Source organism: Aptenodytes patagonicus, chromosome 23 (assembly GCF_965638725.1).
Source record: "Aptenodytes patagonicus chromosome 23, bAptPat1.pri.cur, whole genome shotgun sequence".
NCBI classification, from domain to species: domain Eukaryota; kingdom Metazoa; phylum Chordata; class Aves; order Sphenisciformes; family Spheniscidae; genus Aptenodytes; species Aptenodytes patagonicus.
The window spans coordinates 5,339,443-5,351,993 of record NC_134971.1 but is presented as its reverse complement, the minus strand read 5'-3'; the positions used below and the strand labels follow the sequence as shown (position 1 = coordinate 5,351,993).

The 12,551-nt window shown below is 54.4% G+C and overlaps 1 protein-coding gene across 1 annotated transcript in view; it reads right to left on the bottom strand.

Moving 5' to 3' along the window:
* Window positions 1-12,551, bottom strand: part of OPCML (opioid binding protein/cell adhesion molecule like) — a 365,810-nt gene that overhangs the window by 353,210 nt on the left and 49 nt on the right. The gene's annotated exons all lie outside the window — the stretch shown is intronic.

The following is a 12,551-nucleotide window of genomic DNA, read 5'->3' as shown; positions in this document are numbered from 1 at the left end:
ACCCCATGCCGGGGGGCTGCGCCGGGGCTGCAGAGCGCTCGCCGCCCGGCCAAAAAAAATGCTATCGGGAGAAGCGAGCGTGCCCGGGAGCACGCGAAGCCAGCCGCTGAGGAGCACCGGGTCATTTATCTTGATTTCTCTCAGCAACACCGGCGAAGGCTAGAAAACATCGGCTTCGTTTTCTGGTTTTGAATTTAGTGCGAGGCAAAAGCAAGGAGCGCTGCGAGGGCGACGAGAGGGGCTGCAGCAGCCTGGCGTTTCCCCAGGGACCACCCTGCACCCCAGTCCCGCTGGGAAGGGGACCTCCAGCGCCACCTCCCCGAGGACATCGCTGCTATGAGTTTCCCAAACCAGGCGACAACGCAAAGGGGTTTCGGGCTGAACCTCAGCCCAGGCAGTGCCCGTTCCCTGCAAGCTGCCGTAATTACCGGGGCAAACTGCGGCATTTGGCCCAGCGTCTGAGGGCCGCTGTGCCTCCATCAGCTTTGGATGGTTAATTACTGCCATCTCCTCTTGGGGTTAAACGCAACCCCTAAATTAGAGGCAAGCCCGCTGTCCATTCTGAAAGCCTTAATGTACATGTCACTTCGCTTTGGAAATGGCTGCATCTGTTATATTTGGATTGCTCTGGAAAAAAAAAAAACAAAAACCCTAACAACTCCCTAATGCCAATCAATTTATTGTCTCCTCACCCCTGGTAAACATTTCCATGCAGAAGAGAAAAAGCATCTACAGTCCCTACCACCAGAGATCCAAAGGGCAATGATATGTCTGCATAAATGAACAGGTAGATGTACTTTCATTAAAATCACCACATTTAAATTACTCACAGATGAGATTGAAGACATGAGGTTAAAAACTTAATTGACTAAATCAACTGAGACGCCGAGGGCTGATTATATAATTTAAAATAAATGTAATATTGGCCATCAAAAACTGCACAATATATTATTACATATCAAAAGCCATTATTCAAGAAGCACAAACAATATCCTCCCAAAGCCCCAGCGGATTTAAGAGCGTCGCCTTCTCTGGTTTTCTTTGATTGTTTTTCTTCTTCCACAGACCTGGCTGGAAAAGAAAAGCAGCTGCCTTCCTGCAACTCCCCAAAATCCCGCACCGGAATAAAACTCTCCCTGGCTGCTTTCTCATCACAGACTGTACCCCCATGGGCAGTCACCAGGTTTTAAGGCTAAGGCACAGCCACCCTGCCCGACCTCACATGCAATTTGGGCTGTACCCTTGGCATTTCTGTATCACACCACTGACAGTGCACCCAGATTTTGCCTAGGAAAAGCTTAACACCAGCACTCGGAGTGGTGGAAAGCCCTCTCCCCTCGCCATAAATTATCCCTTTCAAAACCCTTTGGGCTATTCAAGCTCTCTCCGCTTCCAGCTTCATGCTTGAGCTTTGTTTCTGCAAGCCACCAGCAGCCCCAGCGCTGGAGCTGGCGGCTGCCACCAGCCTCGTGCCCGTGCCAAGGGACAGGAGCTCAGTCCCCGCTTCGGCATCTTGGGGAGGAGATACCCCAGCACGTGGTATCCACTCTTCACTTGCTAAAACTCATCCCCACCATCCACCCAGAGGTATAAACATTACCTTCTGCCTTACCCCCTCACGCTCTGAATATTAGTCGAAAGCCTGAAAACCCTTCAGAGAACAAGCCCATTCCATGGAAATCCAGATCAGCTTGCAAATTATTTCCTAGCCCGGACTGGGAGCTCATTACAGCCTGGGTGTTATCAATTACAGATGGCTCTGGTGGCCCTCAAACCCAGGCTGCGGTGCCACGAGGAGCAGTTTTCTCCACGCCCGCAAACCTCATCCCCCTCATCTCCTCCGGCTCCCCACTGACAGGCAGGAGGAAGGACCCAACTCCAGCCGACAGCAGCATCACTAAACCCCACACAAATGCAAGCAGGGGAAGGTGGGGGATAACCCCACAAGCCTCAATATAACATTAAGAACATGCAGATCAGCCCCTGGACTCTCAATTACACCGATTACGTTACAATTACAAGCAGTGCCACCACGGGTTTCTCAAAACCCATGTCTGTTCTTAAAGGATCTGTCAGGGAAAGGCTCCTGTACCGCAGGAAGAGCACATTAGTATGCGTGCACCATGCACATGGAGGAGCGTGCCGGCTCCCAGTGCACGCAGCCCGGCTGGGAAGCAGCCTGGCAAAAAAACAGGACTCCCCCGGCTGCTCGCTTTGCCGGGACTGGCAGACGGCAACACCGTCCCTCGCCACCCTTCCCGCATCCCTCTGCCCACAGAGGACCCAGGCATGCAATTCAATTAGCCATTCCCCTAGGTCCCGGGCAGACGGGTTGCATCAACTTGGGCTCTTGCCCAGAGATCCCGGGGTCCCGAGGGATCGCCCATGCAACCGGGCGCCCGCAACGGCTCACCCAGCTGCCAGGACGAGCTTTTTCCAGGGACCTGCAGCACAGAGGGAGGACGACACAGGGCAGGGGTATGTGTCATAGCAGGAAAGTGCCTCACCACACGTGCTCCCCAAAACCACCATGAAATCTGTGTTAATCAAAGCGAAGACACGGTGCCCCCTTTCCCGGACCCCCTGTCAGCCCGGGCATCGGGGGCAAGGGCCCTGATACGGTGCTGGGAGCTCCGGCGCAGCTGCAGCCCCTGAACCACTCCCACGCAGCCAGCAGAACATCCGACCAGCTTTTAGGACATGAAGCACATTGCCTGCCCCACGGAGTATCCCTGCAGGGGGGCTGCATTACAAAGCCATTTACTGAAAATAAAAAGCCAAAATACCCAACCAAATGCACCGTAATTGCAGGGTTTTCAGGCGCGAGGCTCTCTGACTCCACATACAAGTGCTGTGATAAACTAGGCTTCAGAAGCCCTAGCCAAAACCAGTCCTATGCACTGCCTGAAACACCTCCCAAACACACACACAGAGCTTCTTAAATCCTACCTGCTCCTCTCCTTCTCTGGAGGAGGAAGGCTGGTGGCAACAGGCAGCGGGAGGGAAGCCAGCCCAGCTGGGATGCTGTACATCTGGCGGCTGCCAAACTCAGCCCACCGGGATCGCTCCTCTCCCCGTGCTCGGGGGTAAAACGGGCAGGAGGGCATCCTGCAGCATGCAAGCAAGGGTGCTGCCTCCCTGCCTGCTCCCTCCCTGCCTCACGGGGGTTTTTAAGCTGCTGGGTGCTTTACAAAGAGCAGCTGGGGGCTGGGCGCGGGCAGGAGAGGTCTTAAGATTCCTGGCACGGCCCGGGAGGAGACATCCCGAGCATCCCACTGCAGAGCGAGCTAATCCTGCCAGGTTAATTCTCTTCCTCAGTTCATTCCAGCTTATTAAAGCCAGCAGGCACCCTGCAGAGGATTCATTACCTGTGTCACTTGAAGGCAAGGCTGGGCCTTAATAAGCCAAGAAACAGGGGAGCGATGCTCCCACTGCCCCCCCCAGACGGCTGGGTCCGTCCTGGACATGGGGAAACCCGCAGCCCCATTCCCATGGGCAGTGCTATAAGCTTCCAAGAGGAACGTGCAGGACTTTTGCAAGGTCCCAAGCCTCATCCAGAGATAAGCTCGCTCCTGTTTTCTCGTATATGCCTGCTCTCCCCGGCTCTCACCCCAGCCCAGCCGCACACCGTGCCCTGGCCTCGCAGCTCGCTTTGCTTTTATTTGCTGGGAATTACTGGCAGAGGGCAAAAGGAGATGAATTTTCAGCGAGGTAAGTGAGCACATTACCAGCCAGAGAGATGGCAGCTGCTGCAGTACATCTTCATCCCTTTAAATAGTTCCCAGCCTTCCTCCCGCAGAGCCAGGCTAGCTGTGTAAAAGAGATCTCTCCTAATTAATCTAGTCCTCTCCATCGCCGGTGAAACAGAGCCCGAGCTGGCAGATAAAATATTGTGGGAGCTAACAGAGGATGGCAGGTTTGGGTTAGTGAGGCAGAAAGCAAGTGGTGGACTTCAGCTGAAGGGGCACAATTATTTTACCACCATGCTATGCCTCTATTCCCAGACCTGTCTGGCATCTTCCAGCACCAGCCTGCCTTTTTCATCTGGGTTTTATCCCCCCCCTCCTCATTTTTCACTCCAATCCCTTTTTTCTCACCGGGTGGCTATTTAATTTGTTGTATTCCATGCTTTCTCTTTCACGAGCAAAAAACTTGCATCTGGGCTTTCTTTGTCTCTCTTTCTCTCACTTCATTTCCAAAAATTTTCCTTTTAAAGGAAAAAAGAAAAAAAAAAAATGGGAGGGAGAATGCTAAAGGAGCCAGATGAAAGCGGCTTTTACGTACAGTCACGAGAGGAAGGATGCAAAGAGGAGCGGAGAGAGCATCTGATGCCACTCACACCCTGATTTCGGCCATGCAGGGTTGAGACGAGCCAGGCAGCAGCTTCCAGGGGCTGCAGCAGAGCAAAAACAAGCCCAAAAGCACAGTGCCGTCAAAAAGAGCCGGGAGAAAACCACACTGGGGATGCTTGGGAATCACTCGCCGCCTGCACGGGACTGGGCTGCTGTTGCCACCTTACCGTATCGCACGCTGCCTTCCTCCCCATTGCTTTCCCCAAGCCAACATCTTCAGCAGCAGCTCTGCTCCACCTCCTCACCTCCACACACTGGCCCCTGCAAAGCCCCTTTTGCTCTCAGGAGCAGCATTTTGCCCCCCCCCCCCCCACCTTTACCACGGAGCAGCTCAGCAAACTCTGCCCCTCCCCAACACCTCGCCTGTTTAAGCCCAAGCAGGCCTGCTCAAGGAGGAATATTATCTGCAAGAAACAGGATGTCTAAAAAATCATCTTTGCTGGTGATCAGAGAAATTGAGACAACAAACAGAGCACAGGAGGGATGCAATCCCTCATTTAAACCTGAGCGAGGAATCTGGCTGCCAGATCTGGGCTCTAATGATGAGAGTATTTAAAAACCAGTGGGAAGGTTTGCAATGCACACACGGCCAAGTTCACCCCAGGGCAAGTCTCCCAGCTCCTCGGGGGTTGGGGGGGGGTCACACCTCGTTTGGCTGTAGCAGAGGAGGGGGCACAGAGAACATTACCAGAGCTCGCCTCAGATGCAGGGGAAAAAAACCCAGCCGCACATGACCTAACGCACCCAAAGCTGTCCTCACCGGCGCTGCTAGCAGGGCTGGCCGGCTTTCCCGGCCTCCGAAAGGTTCAAGATGCCCTCAGGAAACAAAAGTAGATGACAATTGGATGTCAGCATCCTCCCACCTAGGAGGACCTGGAGGCTGCGTGCCTGCCAGGATGCCCAAGGCAAACCTGCTCGCTATTGCATGCTATTTTATCCTTGCTGGCTGGCCTTCATCCCTGCTCTCTTTTACCCTCTCTCCTCCCCCATCAGGCTTTAAAGAGCATCCTGCAGGTCCAGTGATAGCTCTCAATTACTGCAGGGACAGGAGATGTTTGCTTTTAATAAGTTTTCCTAAAGAGCCGAGCAGCCGTGTTTAAAGAGGGATGGATATCACAGCTCTGCCAGGCTGGGACTACCCGGAGGTGGCAGCAGCATCGGCTCCCACCGTCGCGCCGGGGCCGGTGCACAGCCCTTCTGCTCCTGCACCTCTCTTTTATGGCTTGGACACCTTTCCCTGCTCAATCCCTTTGCTTTCTAGCCTGGGGCTCCCTCTGCCTGTCACCACGCTGTGCGTATTGTCCCCTGCCCCCAGGGCTGCTCGCTGGGCCTCTGCAAACAGCGTTGGGCTCTATTTGCTCTTGGCGAGAGCCGCGTTTCAGCCACGCACCGTTCATGCCATGGCAGAAGGATGGACCTTCTGCAAAGCTGAGGTCTCTCCCCGCCTGCCCATCGGCACTGGCTGGGGAGGGCAAGCAGGACAAGGTGAGCTCTTGTGCACGGTGGGGGGAAATTCAGGGCTGTCGGTGACAACCGGTGGCCAGACCATACCTCCAAGCATCACCGGAACCTCCCCCTGGATCTATTAGACTCCTTCACACGATGGAATAAAAAGTAGCAGTTTGCCTCTGGGGACAATGTCACTAGTGGCAGGAGTGGGAAGATGATGTCAAATCAATGCCGTGACCAATGAGCCCAACTAAGCATTACCCCTTGTCCTACCGCCGCCGCTCAGCCCCGCGAGTCACCGTGCCACCGCCGAGGCACATCTGCTCTGGACGACAGCCGGTCCCGGCGAGCTTGTGATTACAGCTCGCTTACTGCCCCCGAGGGAGAGCAGCTGCTTCTGCTCCCACCCGCAATTCACAAATCCATCACCGGTACCCAGAGCACAGTGACAGGCACATTATAAGGGGACTGGGAGAAGGTTTCCCCCCAGCTTGCATCCAGCCGACCTCAGGTACCTCCTCTTGCCTTCTCCTTGCCTGCACTGAGTATCTGCAGCCACTGCGAGCCTCTGCTGCAAGCCTCAGACAGCTGAGAGCGTCAGCGAGGCACGAGGCACAGATCTCCTACTCCAGAGACTCCCACCGCTAGAGGAGTTTGTTGCCAGCTCAAGTTTTAAAAATACTGATGGCTGTATTATACACACCACATGAAAAAAAAAGTCAGTAGAAACTATCTGGGCTTAAGTACAAGCTAATTGCGACCACCAAGAGCTTCTAGCACGGAGCGCGGGCCCTGTGCAGGTGACACACGCAGACATGTCAGCACTGCCGAGCGCGGGGAAACAACAGCATCCACGTTACCATGGCTCTGGAGATTTTACAGGCTTTCTCACAGCAATGGTGAAAATAAAACCCAAAACCTTTCTGAGCTCAGATTCGCCTTCCTGCTCAGCATGGATTTTGTATCGCCAAGCCGGGATATGCTCTTTAACAGCGTCTCTTCCCAGGGAGAGCACGCACATCCCAGCCATAGGGGCCAGCCGGGCTTCCAAGTTGCAAAGATGAGAGCTCTGGCATCGCAGTGCATACGTTCCCCAGGCTGCGTGCTGCCAGACCCAGGCAGAGAGGGGGGGACCTGGGAAACCTCATCCACTGCCCCAGGAAGGGCTGCTATAACCTCGGCTAGGAAAGCCTACGCAGGATGACAGACCCTGCGGGTGGATGGCAGCAGCATTGCCGGTGAGCTTTGACTCCAGAGTTACGTTTACATGGGGCAGAGCGGGATGCAACTGTACAGCTGCATGGCACAAAAATGGCTCAAAAGTGCCAGAAGTCTTTTGCAAAGCTTTGGCAATGCTAGGGGAGCCCTGCCGCTCCACGCCACCTCCCAGGAGCCCTACACCAAGCCACAGGAAAGGCACATTTTGCCTTCATACAGGTCCTGTGCTTCCCAGACCTGCAACTTAGCTGCACCTGGATCCTTCTGCCTCCACCTCCATGCTCACAGAGGAGAAAACCCTTTGCCCAGGTCCCAAGCTGCTCTCTCCAGCAGGAACCGATGAGCTCCGCTGGGCTGCATCGGCCCCTCGTGCCTCGACCCCGAGCAGGCAGGCGGGTGGAGAGAGCCCAAAAGCCGGGCGAAGCCGGAGTTGTGCGCCTGCCAGGCCCACGCGTGCGGCAGGAGCGGCCATCTGCTCCCCAGCGGAGCAGGGCAGGAGCCAGCCCTGCCTGCATGCTTCCCAGCCCAAAACGAAGCTCCGAGTTGCAGGCGGAGCAGCCCGGGCAGCAAATTGAGGATGCTGCCGTGCCTCTCACCTGGTCCCCCGCCAGCGCGGGGCTGGGCAGGGGAAGCGGTGGCAGGGCCGGCGCTGAAGACCCTGCCATAATTAGTTTGCAAATGCTGTTCGCCTAGTGCCATCGTTTCCCCGTGCCCAGAAGGCTGCAGCATTATCTCCGCTGCCACCATGGCTGGCAGCTGCCCCTGCTCTGCACGCTGCCCCTCGGGAGGTGATTTGGAGGATTCCTGCATTTCAGGTCTTCTCCCTCCTCCCTTTCCAACCCGGGGCTGCCACGGGCCGGCAAATCCAGAGGCGCCGCGTTGCGGGCTCCCCCCTCTCCCCGTTCAGAGCCAGAGCATCTCCAGCGAGGCCGATACCCAGACCGGCTCCCTGTCACACCTCGGCGAGATAAAGATGGGACGGGAATCTTAAACTGCCTATCAGCGGGATCTGAAGTCCTCCGAAAAGGAGAGCATGATAAATTCACCCAGAGAATCACAGGCACAGAGTGTAGGGTGACAACTTATCCTTCACCATACATACAGATTTATTAAAAATTTAAAATTGCTACATAGATCTAAAGGGCTGGGCTATTTATTTTTGCAAGGGCTGATCAATCACACTTGTCCCCAAAGGATGCCAGACCTTTAACTACTCATCTGATTATGCCTGCTGTACCCATGCTGCTCCAGCCCCGGTGCTTAATATTTTATCCACACAGCTCCTAGGCAAAGCCGGAGCGGAGTCTGATCTCCTGGCAGAGCAGAGACCTGCCTTTGGCTTTTTATCAGCTCCTACTCAAGGGCAGAGGTGGAAGGAAAGAAATAACTTTTTCTTTTGCCCTCTGCCCCTCCTTTCAAAGCAACAGATTTACTTTCAGTCATCGCCATCCTAAAAATATGGGGTTTTCGATCACGAACGGCAAAGCTGCCATGGTGTTCCAGCTGCCCGGGGAAGGAACAGCCTGGATCTGCCTCCAGCGAGGGGCTGGCCCCACTTCGGTCCCGGGACCGGCACGCGTGCTCAGCACTGGGCACTTGCCTCTCCTGCAAACCACGTTTGAACAGCAGAATCGAGGCTTTCGGCAGCAAAGTGGGGAAAGCGTTGGGAAGGCGGGGTTTTGTAGTCTATAAACTGCAAGGAGAATCTCACGCCACCTCCCCAAGCTGGCTCCAGCCATGTGTTTAATCTCACCCCCGTCTCAAGCAGCCCATCTGCAAATGCCGCAAAGGCAGGACGACGATGCAGCTACAGGCTGGGGGGACGAGTCTGCGACAGCGCTCGGGGCCCTCCCCGCACCTCAGCATCCTCCAGGGCACGTAAAGGAGCTGAGGACGCAGCAGCGAATGCCAGGGCTTCTCCAGCCCCAACACGCTGGGGACCGCTGCTGCAGGGGCGCTGATTTGTCCCCTGGGAGGATGAAGATGCTCAAAACGGCCGGGCTCGCCCTGCATCCGCCCTGGATTTCGCAGAAGACACGTAACCAGCCATTCTGCTAAGCAACACCGAAGTTCAGGAGCCAGCAGCACTAAACGCCTCAATCCCCGCCTGTTGCATCTCTTGGCTCGCTCAAACTGGACCCAACCTCCTGGACCTGGTCCCCATCGCTATCCCAGCGGATCCGGGCAGAGGATGAGCGTCGAGGACCGGCACGCGCCGCGTGGCTGGGAAAGCGCCGGTGCTCCCCGCGGAGCGCTCCACGCAGGACAGAGCAGCTTTTCATCTAAAGGCCGTATTAGTCTGGCATGTCTCTTTTGTGCGCCGGGGCTAATTGAATGGTGATGGCGGTACTAAGCAGCCCTCGCAATCTGAGACCAGAGTCAGCTGAATCTCTGAAATCGTGTAATTTTTTGCATGACTGAGTGTGCAGATGTAATAAAAAAAAAAAAAAAAAAGAAAGAAAGAAAAGAAAGAAAGGGGGGGGAAAATCAGACCCTTAAATGAATCCACGATTAACAGCAATGAATGGTTGAAGGGAGCTGAGTTACAAAGCGGCCGGCGGGGAATCGTCCCCCTCTGACCACGCAGGGGACAAGATACATCCCCTGATCAAAGCTGTGCCCCTCTCAGAGCAGAGGTTCTCTGTTGGACCCACTTTGCCAAGGAGCAGTAGGCTCGTTAGCAGACCCAGAGCTCATTAGGGAAACGCAGAGATGGCAATTACCCCTCCAGCCATGCTATGCCAAGCGTGGATGCAGTCTGGCCCAGGGGGGGAAAATGATGGGAAAGCGACTGGGAGAGAGGAAAGCCAAACCTGCCTGGCTGAGATCTTCCTCCACCCATGCCACAGGAAAAACCCTTCGGAGCTATTACAGACCAAGACGCCTCTTCTGAGAGCCGGAGGAGTACGCACAAGCCCTGCTCCCTCCCTCCTCTGCCAGTTAACGCTTCTCCATGCAACTCCTTTCCAGGGCTCCTGGTACAGCCACGGCCGTCCGCTCTCGGTCCCGAGATGCTCAGGGGCTTCCTGACGCATCCCTTTGCCCCCTCTGCATCTCAGGTGCTGCACATGCAAAGCGGAGGCGACAGTTCCCCTGAGCTAGGGGAAGGACGGCTTCTGGTGTCCCGTGCTCTGTTTCTGCATCTGAACATATAACACAGGCAGAAATTCGCCCCCGCAGCTCAGGTCACCCAGCCAAAACCCGACACTTAAACCCGCTGCCGAGCCTTTATAAGGCTGCGGGTCCAAAGCAAGCACGCAGGCATCGCAAGGGCACATCTAGGTAAGATTAACAAAGCCTGCATAGGATTGACAAGGAAGAGGGCGAAGGGGAATAGCTGGCAATTATTATTATTCCAGGCACACCAGGTGCCCACATCGCCCGCATGAGGAGGAACAAAAAGAGTTTTCAGAAGAATCACAGTCAGTTAGCTAAAGATTTATGAATTTTATTCTTGGTGCACTTTAATTGCACCTATAAATTAAAAATGAACTAATTCTGTACTGTGTAAAGTGACTGCATTCACCTAAAAAAATTGCACTTCAACTTTTAATTCCACTTCAGTTGCGCACACGCACCAAGGTAGCACCGGGCCGCGTGGCAACCTCAGATCAGGTGCTCTGGAAATAGCCGTCGCAATTTCATTCCACCTCGGCTGCGCACATACATTTTTTTAAAAGTTACTGCTGTGCTGTACAGAGCGGCATTAATTGAGTGTTAACGAGCTGTCGGATCAGCTTCCCACTGTCCTTATTACTGGACGTCAGGGTCTCTGCAACGTCCCAATTAAACAGAATCAAAGAATACTTAATACACGGTAAACTGGTTCCCAGCCACTTGAACTGATTAACCAGCTGTTCCCTTTATTTGGGTGCCCGCTAAGCGATGCTGCGCAGTCTATATTGCCCGAGCAGCTCCTGTATTCTGGGAAGGAGCAGGGTTTAAACGGAGGTTTCTAAAAGAGGCTGAGGGAAGCGCGCCGGCTCAGGAGGGCAGACTCAGTGCCTTGCGTTTCATCCCGAAACAGGATGGTGCAGAGAGAATTGGGTATTTTAGGTGTAATTCAAACCGGGCACCCAGAGTCGCTAGTCATTTTGCAATCCTGTTTTATTTAACCAGCTCCAGTAATAAAGATAGAAAGAGAGGAAATAACTTGGATCACTGAAGAAGAAATCCTCCCATCTTAATACCAACAGAAATAAAGGACCTGCAAAAACCCACTGGCAATATAGGATCAGCTCAAAACAGAAGGAAGGACCAGCAAAACCTCCCTGCGTATCTACTCGGGGCTGGCAGGATGCTTTGGCATAAAATAAAGTGCTTTCTGCATTCTGCTTTTGCATTCACCTTAGCTTGGATGGAAAGTACAAGTGCAAGAGATTCCCCGAGCAAAAGCCCCCCAGGACCTGGCTGCGCACTTTCTCTCCCAGATACGGAAATACCCGGGGATGCACCAGGTCTCCTAGCTTAGGTAGGGCTCTTTGTCCTTCCTCCTCCCAGGTGGACTCGTAGCCAGAAATATGGGGGGGTCAGTGAATGGAGGTGGGTCCTGCCAAACTTCAGCGCCCAGCAGGGAGGGCAGAAATGCCACTCACCTCCCCAGCCCACAACTAAGCAGCTCTGGGCCTGATGGTGACTCGTTGGGGCGAATGGCTCAACACTACCAATTTTTTCTCAGGCATCAGCCCTCCTTCCCACTCCCCCGCTTTTGTTCTGCAGACAGTAAGCAATAAAAAAAAAAAAAGTGCTCAACTTTCAAAAACTGGCCGCAGTTTCAGGAAAAAATGAGTTTATACTTTGGTTTGTGCCACCAAAACTGCCCAGCTTCCCTTTCAAACACAAAACAGAGAAACTTTTACCCCAGGTGCGATTAAAAAGCTGTTTGTCATCCAGAAAGTCCCCCGTATGACCCCTGTATGCTCCCCATGACAAAGTACCGCATTTTTCCTCCCCTGAGATGCAGTGCTGCACCGATTCCCACTGTGCAAGGGATGCGAACCTCATCCTGGGGTTTGGGGGGAAAGAAACAGCTTCACATGGCACCCGTCTGCCCCGTCGCACGATTTCCTTTGACACAAGGCTCTCGCCCCGCCACCCCCCAAAGGCTGGGAGCATCCCTCCCACCGGGAGCATCCCTCCCGCCAGGAACACGCACAGCCGTGAGGATGGCTGCAGAGCGGAGGCGCGCGCTCGCAACGGACCGTCGCATCCTCCTTAATGCCAACCCTGGGCTAGCCCAGCTGGGCCGCGCAACAGTCCCGCATCCCGCGCAAAAGCCAGGGGATGGGGACAGAGCGGGGAGTCCCCGCGCGCGTTTTCCAGCCGCAGGAGGAAAGACGCTACGGCTGTCTGCAGGCTCGGCGGTGACACCATTTGAGATAAAAGAGAATTTAAGGTGCAGAGGAGAACTAAGCAGATCCTTGTAGATTGGAGCCGAACAAGATAAGGGAGCAATGATGAATATAGACGCATTACGCTAGGACAATTCAAAGCACATGCAATTTTGGCGGATGGGAAAAAGCGATAGCGCAA